Genomic DNA, 13,176 nt, shown 5'->3' with positions numbered 1-13,176 from the left:
CCGATGCAAAGTCATGAATAACGCACCCTGAAACACTCATAGGAGTCTTTAGAACAGCTTAAGATGTAGCTTACAGTCAGACAACTTAGTTTGGATTTTCTGTATTGTGGCTGAAATGAAGAAAAGCAACAATACACATAAAATCAGCATCGACTCTAAGTTTATTTGACACAGAAAACTCATCCAGCCTTTAAATTTTGGTTTCAAAATGCAAAATGCATGTCAACATTTTTCTCTTTCTCTGACAGCTTAATGCGCTGAGATGTACAATCAGCCTAAATCTTTTCAGGCTGAATGATGAAAGGTGTGTGAAAGTACAAAGGCAGAAATCAGGCTGCAGCACAAATGCGAAGGGTCAAGCTGAGAGAAGACCCATCTGGGGAGCACTCCAGCACCCCAGGGAAAGGAAAGGAGGTTGAGGCTTGAGCAGCATGGGCTGTAGGCTGCAGAACACAAGAGTCGGCATGAAACGGCAAGGTTACTGGTAGAAAGTAGCTACAGGCGAAGCCTGTAAGGTCACCTTGGAGAAACTGGAAAGTTGAATCCCAGAGGAGGATGTTCCCGGAGCAGGCAGTAGATGTTTTTCTTCCAAGCCCATCAAACAAGCCATCTGCTGGGGCACAGTGAGGTCACGAGGATGCTATCTCTGTGCACAGCGCTCCACCTTGCTAAACATAAAGCATGTCAACATCCAATAGTTGCTGAGTTGCAAGTAACATGCTAACGGTAGCATGTTGTTCACACAAAGGGCTTTTCCTCTTGCTCCGGCCCCGGGCTAACTATAATTTCTTGTGCTGATGAAGATGATGAGATTTGATAGAAAGCCACTAAACTGTCAGTGAGGCCGGACTGTTTTGTCAACTGCTGCTTCCAAGGATGAGAATGAACTTTGAAACAGAACTTCTAGGCTAACATAGATGAGACGTCCTTGAAGTGGTCTGAAAAAAAAGGAAGTTTGATCATCTAAGACAACTGCAAAAGCCCATCTACTGATACTCCCATATCACTGCTCATATTCCCTTGTTTTTACACCGTGAACATGTGAACAGATTCATTAGCTGCAGAACCCTGTCATGAGCTGAATTGTTGGACAAGTGGAAATTTCAGCCTGTTGGTGGCACTCGATTAAATCAGAGCATCATTAAAAGTAGCTCAAATTCATCCTCTTGAAAAGCATGAATTACCCTCTGAATCAATGTGTCACAATGAGAGCAGGTTAACAGACAGGCGTGAGCTTGCACGTGAGAGGTTATGTCACAACCAATGCACGTGTATGTGTTATCACTGGGGATCACGCACCTGCGCTGCAACACAGTGATTACAGTCAACCAAGCCATCTTTCCCCTGCCACCCCCTGCTTCTCCTTTGTTCTCTCCAGCAATCTTCTTCCATCACAACAAGCTGTCCGTTTCTCTCTCGGTTACCCCCCTCTCTTTCTCTGTCCTGGAAAAGCAAACAGGCTCTTGTTGAGCAGCCCCACTCATTAGCCCCACTGGCTGGACAGCTTTCTCATAAAACAAGCTGGTGTTATGGCAACTCACGCTCCACTGGCTGCCCTGCACAGCACTGGTGTAAAATAGATTCACTTGTTGTAGCAAAGGTTAAAGAATTTAAACCAGGTAATTGTCAAAAAAAAAAAAAAAAAAAAGCTAAAAAAAAAAAGCCAAAGCTGATCAAAGACTAAATAAATATCTGAGAGACAACATTGTTCTCAGGCTGAAATCCATAAAAAAGAATAGGCTATTGAGCTGATTTATGTGAAAAAATATTTGACTCATTCATTTATTGGAGGGTATTGAAGGGATGGTAGAAATCCAAATCTGCTTTCACATCACTAATATTCTTCATTACACCAGCTGCCTCTGAAATACTAGTTCATTTATTGCATTTCTTTGTGAAGAAAGGACATATTGTGCCGTCACACGCACAGTCATCCATCCACCCAACCATGTATGCACACATGCACGCACACAAAAAAAAGCAAACCCTTTTTTTCCCCCTGCGTTCTTGCATTCACCGCTGTTGCTGAGACAGGAAATGAAGGGAGCCGTATCACCCAGTAATAACACCGCGCTGACGATGAAGCTCTGACCGTGGATTGAGGGAGCGATGGAAACGCAATGATTCAGAGAACAGAACACTCTCACAACCTGATCAGCGCACACCAGAGTACTGCATCAACAGCCAGAACAGAAAGCAGTCCTACTGTTTGTAGCCCACACATGCATTCATTCCTCATGTCAGTCTGTGCTTCTCTAATCAGAGGCAAAACACGTGCCCGCTCTGCGTGTAACACCTGTGTCCAGAGGACAGGTAAAGAGTAGTTTGAACTCACTGGATGAAGTGCCAGAAGTAAAAAACATTCAAGCAGAATAATTTGATTAAGGCTGTTTTTATGCAGCTGAACTGAGGGTCAAATGGTGGTTTATGTTTTCACTGAAAAGCAAATTTGATTTTGTTGCATTATCATTGCATGGTGATGTCATATGAAACAATTTCCCCCAAATGCCTTGGCCCTAAATGCAATATTTATCAGTTTGCTGTGTAGGGGTGTAACTACTTACATGTAACAGTGTTAAATGTAATTGTAATCCATTCGGCTTTACATTTTCTTCTTTAATTACAATATATTTTATATTTAATAGTTGTGTGTACTTTGACTATAGGTACAAAAGTTGGTTTATCTAAGGGAAATATATATATATAAATAGTTGTTTATGGTTTATTATTTTGGCTGTGCATGTTTGTAATAGCTAACAAAAATTGTAAAGCATTTTGTCATAGTTTTCATTTAAAGGAGCACGTTTGTTCTTGTTGTCCCTGTTTTCTCATTTTGGAGAAAAAAATCCATCAATAAATCATTTCTGTCGTAGTTTTGTTGACCAAATGAAGCACTGTTGTACAGTTGATTTATTCATGGTTTCAGTCGGCTACAGCTCTGGAGTTTCTGAAGAGCGCAGGGACCATTCATGCAAATCTAAAGCCTGAAAATGTTATGGTGGCGGAGCATTTACAGCAGCCATTGAGAACCAAGGTCATTGACCTTGGCTTAACTTCTAAGGCATGGACAGGTGCAACTCTTCAGACCCCGTGGTAAAGGTAAGTTGAGACAGCTGTGTCAGAATGGTTATCAGAGGAACGAAACCCTGATGCTAGCACCTCAAGGTTTGAGTCAAGCTTATGTCTGACCAAAACATTTTATATTTAAGAAATCAACAGTGAAGTGTCGATAATAAGCATGAGTTCACTTCTTAGTGCTTGTGTTTGTTTGCCTGTCTAAGATCTCCTGAGGTCCTGCTGGGATCTTCGTTCAGCGAGGTTTTTTAATGTATGCTCTCTGGGCTGTATTGCTGCTGGAATGTTGATCAGCACTGCACTGTTCCCTCATTGGGTAAAAACAGTGAGAGATAAGCCATATTATCATCATTCATCATCATCATCATCATTATTCTTTTATATAAAACAAGAAGGGCCATTGAGAGCAAGCTCTCTCTTTCAAGGTTGGCCTGAAGAAAATAGATGCGCAACATAAACATAAAACAATAAATACTGTTTAAATATATATAAACGCACAGAACATATACATATACAATTCTGCATGTTTCTGCAAATTGTTCTACATTTGTGGATCATTTAAAAGCCAGTTTTCCAGTCTCAGCATTAATATGTTGATTTTCAGAGACCAGGGCATCTTGGGACCTCATGCATTTTCAGCAGGACAATGAGGACTACATGACTGCAGTGCACTGTTGTATGTGTTTTTAATCATCAAATAAGTTTGTTCTTTATTCAGTCAATATCTGAATGAGACAATGACTTGTATTTCAAGCTAGAGACACTAACTCCATACAGTGAAAATGCACAAAGTTTGCCTCATTGCCAAAGATCAGTCCAGTTGTATGCACCTTAACTTTTGTAGAAATTCTCTTGTGAAAGCTTAAAAAATTGACCTTGAAGTATAACACAGCATAGTGTTGTCCCTGCAGAAGAGGCATTTCTTATACACTGCTGGAAGACCATCTGCTGACTGCTGGACTGTGTACAGAACAGTTTTTCTGTGCAAAATATGCAGGATTGTAACCTCTCTGAGGAGATTTATGGTGACATTATTTGGTCGTTATCTGGCTGTGTTTATGTCAACATTTGTGTTTCTTTGTTTCAGTCTGTCGCTTCATTTTGAAAAACTAGCTACCTTAAGCATTCATCTCATTAGAGTGAGCTGAAGAAGGTAGGATGTCTCTTTTGATAAATATTTTTTACATATTTGGACAAAAAAAAAAAATAAAAAAAAACCTTTAGATTTCCCATTTTCTGATGCATGTGACCGGGTGAGCTTTGTCGACTCGCTAACAAAGATCTTGAAGGTGGATGCCGCTGAAAGAATCACACCGAGCATCCCTTTATAACAATGAGCCATCTTGGTGGCACATTGCGTAGATGCTGTGTGTGTTACCTCTGTGCTGATGTAGATAGGTGGAGTTGTTTGATTAGTGTGTAAATGAGCACGGAGCTAATGAGCATCTGTCAGGGTCTGACCTCTGATAATGGCAAGGATGTGGCTCAGGCCACCTTGATCAGGGAGACCTCGTACAGCACTGCCAGCCTGGCCTACCACAGTACTCCTGATGAGGGTCACCTTGAAGTGGCAAGGACGAACCCTTTTTCCAGAGCACAGTGGAGAACAGTCTAACAAAGGGCTGGTAAGAGTTAGATGAGACTCTCATGTTAGCGATGGAACTAGAGCCAAACACATGATGACGACAAGGCTTGTTCACCAGTGAGCTCTAGAAATACAGGTTAGCTGTTACCCCCTGTGGCCAGTCTTTATGCTAAGCTAAGATAATCAAATCCCAGCTCTGCAGTAGCTCCATTGTTCTCCACAGATGAGCGCAGCATCGATCATCTCATTCAACTCTCAGCAAGGAATCAAGCAGGTCAATTTCCCAAATGGTCAAACTATCAAGGGATTCAGACAAATGGTTTGATCGACATAGAAACCCAGACACCAGCCTAGCCAAGGAAAGGAGGAATGAATGTCAGCACAAACAGAGACAAGTGGACAAACAAGTCTACAAAAGTCACTGCAGGGGAGGGGAGATGCTGATCCATGCAAACCCTCTGATGGCAACTCATCAGCAAAGGGTGTAAACTTCAATAAAGAGCTCACAGACCACATCAAGAGCTAGCTCATCTATGGCAACACACACACACACACACACACACACACACACACACACAGATATTTTACCACAATTAGCCTGGTGAACAATCATTCACTCGACCCCTGTTGATCACCTCAAGGCAAAGAGGGTCGATGACGAGGCTTCAGGCTCAAAACAAGAAAAAGCCTCTGCCTGTCAGAATTTTCTTCATATGGTTAAACTTAAACCTTTTTTGTAAACCCAGCACGTGGGCACTCAATCCTCTACCTGAAGTTGCAGAGGAACTGTAGCATAAGAACCTGGATGCTCTGGTTTCAATGTAGACTTTTGGCAGAATTAGGGAAATTAAAGGGGTTTTCAGCTGGGTGAGAAGAGTCCTGTAGAACTTTCAGGCCCTTCTTTTGTAATCTAGCCTGGTAGATTTCTGCTAGGGGTGGGAGATTGCGTCCAGTAATTCTGGAGGCAGCATGCACCACTTTGTCCAACTGTCTCCTGTCCTCAACCGACGTGTTGCCAAACCACACAGATATTGCGTAGGTGGGGATGCTCTCCACCGCTGCTTTGTAATACAGCACGATACAATGCTTGCATAAACCACATTTTTTCAGCTGTCTATAAAAGAAAAGCCAGTGGTGGAGTTATCCCCCGAGGTCAAGGCGGAGGAGACTGTAACTCGCAGGAATCTGTAGCTGTCCACTTGTTGAATTTCACTGTGATTGATGTCCGAGGGAAGGTGGCCCCCACAGTTCCTGAGAAAGTCTACGTCCAATGCCTGTGTTTGAGAAACATTCAGTCCCAGGCTGTTTGCATTACACCAGTCCACCAGAGATAGAAACTCACTCCTGTAGGCTGTTTCATACAAGCACGCATGCATAAACATACATACAGAGAGTCTTTGCTTAATAGTTAGATGAAAACCACTAAGAATAAATGTTAGAGTTGAAAAGCATGCAACACTGCCACCAAATGGCCTGAGTTATGTATTACAACAAGCATCCACGGGGAGGATGAACACCACCACATCCCATTGCTCTGTTTTCCATGGAAGAACTGAGATCAACTAAGGGAGCCAAAATAAACACGATCAAACTTAAGTCAATCAAGTATGCACTTGTATGTTGCATATATGGAATTTATTAGCTTGATCTTATAGTAACTTTAAGCTTAAACTTAGCTACATATGGTTATGTTGACTTCTGGTGCGACTGTTGTGGAGCTAATAGCCATCTCGCTAAAAGAGGGAGACCCCGTGAAGAAAATGCGTTTTATTCACTGACATCTACATTTTTCTCCCGCTGAGAAGTCCACCTCCATTATGATTAATTTCTATGAACAATATGTATCATTAGACTATGAAGGGGTCAGAAGTAACATTCAGGGACCCCGGTCAACCCCTCACCTTCGCGGCTATAAGCTACCTTCTCCTTTCGAGATACAACACTGCTCTCCTGTGGAAGTGACCGGATATTACAACCGGCAAAGGACACACACACACACACACACACACACACACACACACACACACACACATCTCTCGCCTGTGCAGGAGGATACTCAGCGGGTACCAGAAAGTGCAGCCGCGGCAGCACCAAGTTCGTTCATCGCGTAAACAATCGGCATTTTCTTCAGTCATGAGCTCCATGGTTTTCACAGGCCGTGAGCTGTGGCATGCAGCCGCCGCGGAAACAGGATGACACCTTGTTGTGGCTCGGTCACATGGTGTTTGGATGGTCAGTGGTGAGAGCCACGTCGGTGCGTAGAGACGTGTTAACCAGGCTTCTGCAGTGCGACCACAGTTTCACCGCCGACCTGCTGACACTGGGGATTACCATCTCAGCATGCCTCACAAGAGCAAAAAAGAAAAGGTAAAGTGGTTTGGTTTTTTGTGTTTTTTTTTCCCCCACGTTTTTTTTTTTTTTTTTTTTTAGTTCTTCTTATTGTGAATTAGCATAATGTATTTTACATTGTCTTCAATTTTCTCTTACCCACTTTTAGGAATCCTCCAAGTCTGGAAGATCTAAAAAGTCTGGAGGTAAAAATGGGCCTGCAGACGACCAAGATGTAAGAACTTTTCAGCTTTGTACTGTGCAGAGAGGACTTGCATTTGGCTGCTTCTTAAAATATACGATATAGTCTATATAAAAATACATCAATAGCATGTTTAAAAAAACTATGCTGCACAGAGTGTGACTGGATACTACAATACATTTATCTATAAATCTATCTGTTCTAATATGGATCATAACAGGGGCCATTGTGCATTGTGGAAAGTACATATATTCAGACTTTTTGTTTGTCTGTGGTGTTAATTTGTGTCAAAATGAGCAGACAGCCTTAATAGCCTGAGGAGGTTCACTGGAAAATAATTTTGGCCTTCTGATCACCAATGTTTAGATTCACACACACACACACACACACACACACACTACACATATCATATGCACACAAAACTTTAAATTTAACAATTACATGTCTTGATAAGTTCCCCAGAAACTCACTGTCCGTTTGTTTTGATGTGTAATTATCTTTTATCCTCATGCAATGAAGGCAGAGTTGCTCATGTGATATCACAGCATGATCTTATGACTGTATAATTTCTCTGAAAATGCTTGCATTCGATCCCTTGTTCTCCCCATCATGACTCGCGTGGCCTCCTGGGTATAATACGAGGCATTGTAGCGGCTATTTTCGTCCGCATCATTTCTGACACACGTGCAGCGATGCTGAGTGTAGTACAATGAGACTGAAGAGACCTGACTGATTGACTGCTGGACCTGCTGTTTGTTCCCTTTGACAGCTTTATCAGCTCCATCTGTGCTCAATTATTCTGTCTGCTGAGATCCATCCCAAATTCTGTCATCAGATGCAATACAGTACACCGCCGACTGTGATCAGGTTGCTTGGCTGAGAATCACCTGATCTGATTCGGAAAGGAACTTGACCCTTAACCACAACACCTTCACTCCTTCTCCTTCTCCTCTCCTCTCCTCTCCTCTCCTCTCCTCCGTCGGTCTCCACATTGACACTTGAGTAAAGCCATTCTTGTGCCATTTCCTTCAGGGCAGGAACTACCTTGCCCAACCCTGCTCCAGTAACGGGAGCCCTTCCTCTGCGACTCTTGTTTCTGCAGGGCTCCAATAAGAAAGTGCCTCCTGCAACTCAGCTGACGAGGGTGAAGCAGCCAGGGTCACACTCGGCTGTTAAGAGAGAGAAGAGGTTCAGCACTTCCTCTTTCCCCCTCAGTGCTAACAGAGAGCTACAGAAACTACTTGCACTGGCAGGTACGCCTCCCTCGATATACAGTGTCTCCGCTAGAAGCCATCACTCTTTTCTTCAAATGCAGCTCTTCTACCTTTAACTCCTCTGTAATGACTCATATACATAGATAAGCTTTTATGCTTCTCATAGAAAATTCTAGATGACCTTTATCCAAGATTGCATGTTTGGCCTATATGGATGGAGGGAATCATATTAACAATTCATAGCCTTGGTGGATCCTCATAACCGCCTTTTTAACCTTGAGGTCTTTGCTCGCTACATAATTTATAGCAAAGCAGACTGCCTATCAGCTTTATCTGTAATGCAAATGATGTGCAATCAGCTGCATCTCCAGCCGCCCCTGGAAGAAACAGACGTTACCCCCCGTGAGGCTCGCTCATGTAAGGTAACTCTGACTCAGGCAGGACGGACAGAGGACCAGAAGGCAGTGCTGGAATGCAGGCTGTCCACTAATAACTCAGAATGTAAGACCGAATCAGACATAAACTCTGACATGTGTGGGACCATCAGGCATCTTAAGAGTCCTATAAATACTTCGATCCATACTGCACTTTAGCATCAGCCTGACTAAGCAGTATGAACCACTGTGATGGAAGAGTTGTACATGTTTCAAAGTTATTCTCGTTAACGCCAATCAGCAAACTAGCCATAATAATAATTAGCACGTTAGCTGGTCGCACTGTCAGTGTTTTAATGTCCCATGCTGATTGTCTCTATTGGTATAAATCGCACCGATGGCGATTCTGAGACGAGACAGTGAGGTTGAGGTTTGAACATTTACATCAATCTTTCATGGCTTCTTTGTTTACACACAGCATTACAGGCAGGATCTGGCCTAAGTGGTTTCCTGTAAACTATACCCAGCTATGCTTTGTTCTCATACCTGGACGAGCTGGGCGACACTACGGGGGAACAATAGACACGTACAGGATTTGCAAATTTAAGGGCAGCACGGCCACAGTTGGCAGCATGTGACAATGAATAAAAAAATAATAACCATCAGCTTGGTGTTTGATTTTAAGAGGCTCACTATTTCTGTGAGTTTTGAGAAGAAAAGGAAGAAGTTGAGGGGAAAGAAGAGTGGGAGAAATAAGAGAACGGTCTCCCTGACCCTTCAGACCTGGAGAAACATGCGTAAACAGGCAGGGCCTTGAGTATCATCACAAATTACACCCCGGACAGCTCAAGGACTGCTCTGTGATTTTAGGCTCCACAGTTAAGATGCAGTCAAGATAACGTCTTTCTCAGTCAGCCTCCTGCTTACTGCAGCTGAGTGACAGCTGTAGTAGTAGTACATACTTGTTGGGCAGATGTTATTTGTAAAGTTTACGAGAGGAGGGAAAGCTATTTAATTGCAATGAAATGTTATATTTCATTTTGTATGTTTTCTGACAAGTATTGCTTCACCGCCTCCCCACGGTGTGTTTGGTGTCTTATAAATGAATGTGAGCTCGATACTCATGTGTGCATGTCACAAATAAACGACTGCTGCTACTGTAGTTCATCAAAATATAACTGCAGAGAAAACTACTAAAACGTATCGTGAAATATGTCATTGAGGAGTTCGTGGAGACCAGAGTAAGAGCACAGACACAAGAGAAGTTCATATCTTTAAGAGCCATCCATTTTTACACAGACATCTCAAGATGGCCTTTCAGTGCCACAGGCTCTGTTTTCTTCTCTATCTGTGTGTGGATGTGTATTACTCACAATGTGGGGACATAAATCTGTTTACACAGTCACATTGTGGGGACTCGCCTCCCTTAAGGGGACAAAACATCGTCCTCATAACGAAAATCACTAAATTTTAGGGTGAAGTCTTGAGTTGGGTTTTTGGGCTAGTCTCCAAGAAATGAACGTAAGTCTAAATAGTGTCCCCAAAAGTGTCAGAAACATGTGGATATGTGTGTGTTTGTGTGTGTGCAAGAGATGCCAGCAAACTAGCCATAATAAAACTAGGCACCATGATTTTGGTGCCTGTGATAACAGCTCATGGAGTCTCACTTGCTGGTCTGAACAAAATTTTGACGGCAGGCCAACAATGCATGTTTGATGAGGAGGGGTGAGCAGTATGTTGTTCCAAGTGTTGGTGAAACATTTAGTGATGGGCTTGTGTTACAGATACCTGCTGCACGGTGCTGCCACCTTCTGGCTGAAAGGGGGAATTCTGTTGTTTTACAGTAACGTGTCTGGCTTTTTATTTGAGTTATTGTTTGTATTTCCCTTGGTGTCAAAAAATCTCTTCATAATACAGAAATGACTCCTGTTTCTGACTTCTCAGCCCTGTCTGTGGCAGAGTTATTATGGTTTTATACTTTTCATTTGTTTTGTTCTTTGTTTTCAATTCTCTTTACTTTCTGTTCTGTACGGGAAGAATAAAGACGTTCAGAACTGGTGTCACAATACAAACACAACATTTCATGAAGGCAGTTGACTCACATTCACGGAGACATCCCTCTCCCAATAACATGTGCTCTGTGCTCGTCGTGTTGACAAATTTGACCAAACTGACAAAGAATAAAACTTTATTTTTGATGGTTTTGGAAGTAACTATAATAAACTTGGTCTGTGGCACTCAGCTGCAAGACTGCATGTCCCTAGTGAAGTTGTCAGCTACTCAAACAGGAGCATTTGCTGAGGACTCTTTTCAACTGCAGATAAATGCACATGTGGTGTGTTTTTTAGTGATTATTTACAGCATCAGGTCAGTGTGTGTGGGCCTGCCTCAAAGTAAGATGTCACCCAGTGCATCAGCGTTGCTCACTGATGTGTTTTTAATTGTTTTTGGACAACACCATAGGTGCATGACAGAGGAATAACACATATCCCACTACGCAGATAATAGTTTATCTAATAAAAATCCAGAAGGAGTCCTGGGGTATCTCTGAACCTGCACACACTCATACCAGCCTGTCCAAGCAGTAGGAAGTAAGTGGCAGCTTTCAGAAAATACCGCCGCCCGTTGTCATGGCTGTGGAATGTAATGGCACCTCTTGGAGACGCTTTGGCCCCTCGGTGCGAGAATGCCGAGAGAACGAGCTGCTCAGTGATACACTTGGCCTTCCTCTCTGAGTATTCCTCCGTGTTGTATGAAAATAACCTGAACTGCTCATTTACTACATGAACTCTTGAGCTCTCACTCTCGTTGCGTTGACATTTTACTCGCACCTTATTGATACAGATGACACTTTACCTTTATAATACTGTTACCTGTTGCTAACTGTTAAATCTCTGTTTAGATATATTTATTACTACTGTCTATACCTGCATACATCACAGTATATATAGATATATTTATATACTGGATATATATATATAATATAACTTCCTGTTTAAAAGCTGTCCACCATCACAGAACACTGTATATGTTTATTAGTGCACTGCCTACTGCCTGTCTACATTACAGTAATTCATTTTATCACTACTGTGCAATTGCCTGTCAGAGTATTTAATTTTCTATTTATTATATTCTATTACTTTAACTGCTGCACTTGACATATTTTGGGGTATTTATGTCTGAAATCTCACTTTTACCCAGCGTGATTCATACTGTTTGAGTATTGTTGGAAGGAGCCTGAGAGTTAAGAATTTCATTTCCACTGACTGCTCCGCCGTAATGGCTTTGCATACGACAATAAAGCACTTGAAGTTTATGAAGTGACAGGACAGCTGTAGCATGACATACTGTAAATGACGCCCTCCTCATTGGTGGACTCTTAATGAAGTAGCTGTTAGATAATCGTCTGGCATTGTTCATTGTTGGAGTCCCTGTGTCATTAAATGGCTGTGAAATGGCTGTGAAATGACTGTGACAGTGGTGTTAACCCCACTGTTATGAAAACCCTGGTCAGCCTTGTGGTGTGAATGTGGTTTTGCTTCATCTGTCTTCTGACAAATCACGTGAAACGAGGGAAAGCTGCTTCAGTATTCCAAGATGAAACAAAGATAATGCATTTGTTGCCTTGCAGTTGGACTTATTTTGGTGAACAGATCGTTGGAATAGTTCTTCTCTGAAGGGTCAGTCTAAATATACATAACCTGCATCACTGAAAGAATGATATCTGATATTCAGCTTGTATGATATAGATGATTAAGTCACTAGATAAACTAAGTCCTGCTTGGAGTGTCCTGCTCTGTGTGCTCGAACACTTAATGTTCTGTCCCTTTGCTTTCATGTCATGTTTATATCTAATTTTATTAAGCACACATAGACTGCTCAGAATAAGGTAATGCAGCAAATTCTGCCACTGCTTTGAACGGTGTATGAGTCATGAAACCCTCTCACAAACTATATTATGTAAAGCCACTGAAGACGGTAGCTTCATTTTGTTCTAGAAAGTGTGCAAACATCTATTTTATGGACATGGATCTAATCATTTATCTGATTTAGTGCTGTTTTCTTTATATATACAGGATGACACCATACATTTACAGTGTCCTTCAGCTTTCCACTGAATTTCTTCTTTCTGGTTTTTCATGCTGGAGTGCTATGCAGTGTGTGTCCCCAACAGTCCTATTGTCGGCCCCTCATGTGGTTTCCTCTTGTCTCCTCCTGTTCCTCATTGAGTCCAAAGATTGGAGGGCCCCCTCTGACCCTCTCCGCCACCTCCCTTTGATAAAGAACCAAGCAGAGATGACAGGAGGAAACAATGAAAGACTTTGAAGATTCAGCCAGGGCCCCTTTCTCTCTGTCTCTCTCAGAATAAGTTATTTCCAGCTGCTTATCCTAAGTCAG

Source organism: Chaetodon auriga, chromosome 14 (genome assembly GCF_051107435.1).
Source record: "Chaetodon auriga isolate fChaAug3 chromosome 14, fChaAug3.hap1, whole genome shotgun sequence".
In the NCBI taxonomy this organism is placed as follows: Eukaryota; Metazoa; Chordata; class Actinopteri; order Chaetodontiformes; family Chaetodontidae; genus Chaetodon; species Chaetodon auriga.
The sequence above is the reverse complement of the archived record's forward strand: the minus strand, read 5'-3'. Positions refer to the sequence as shown.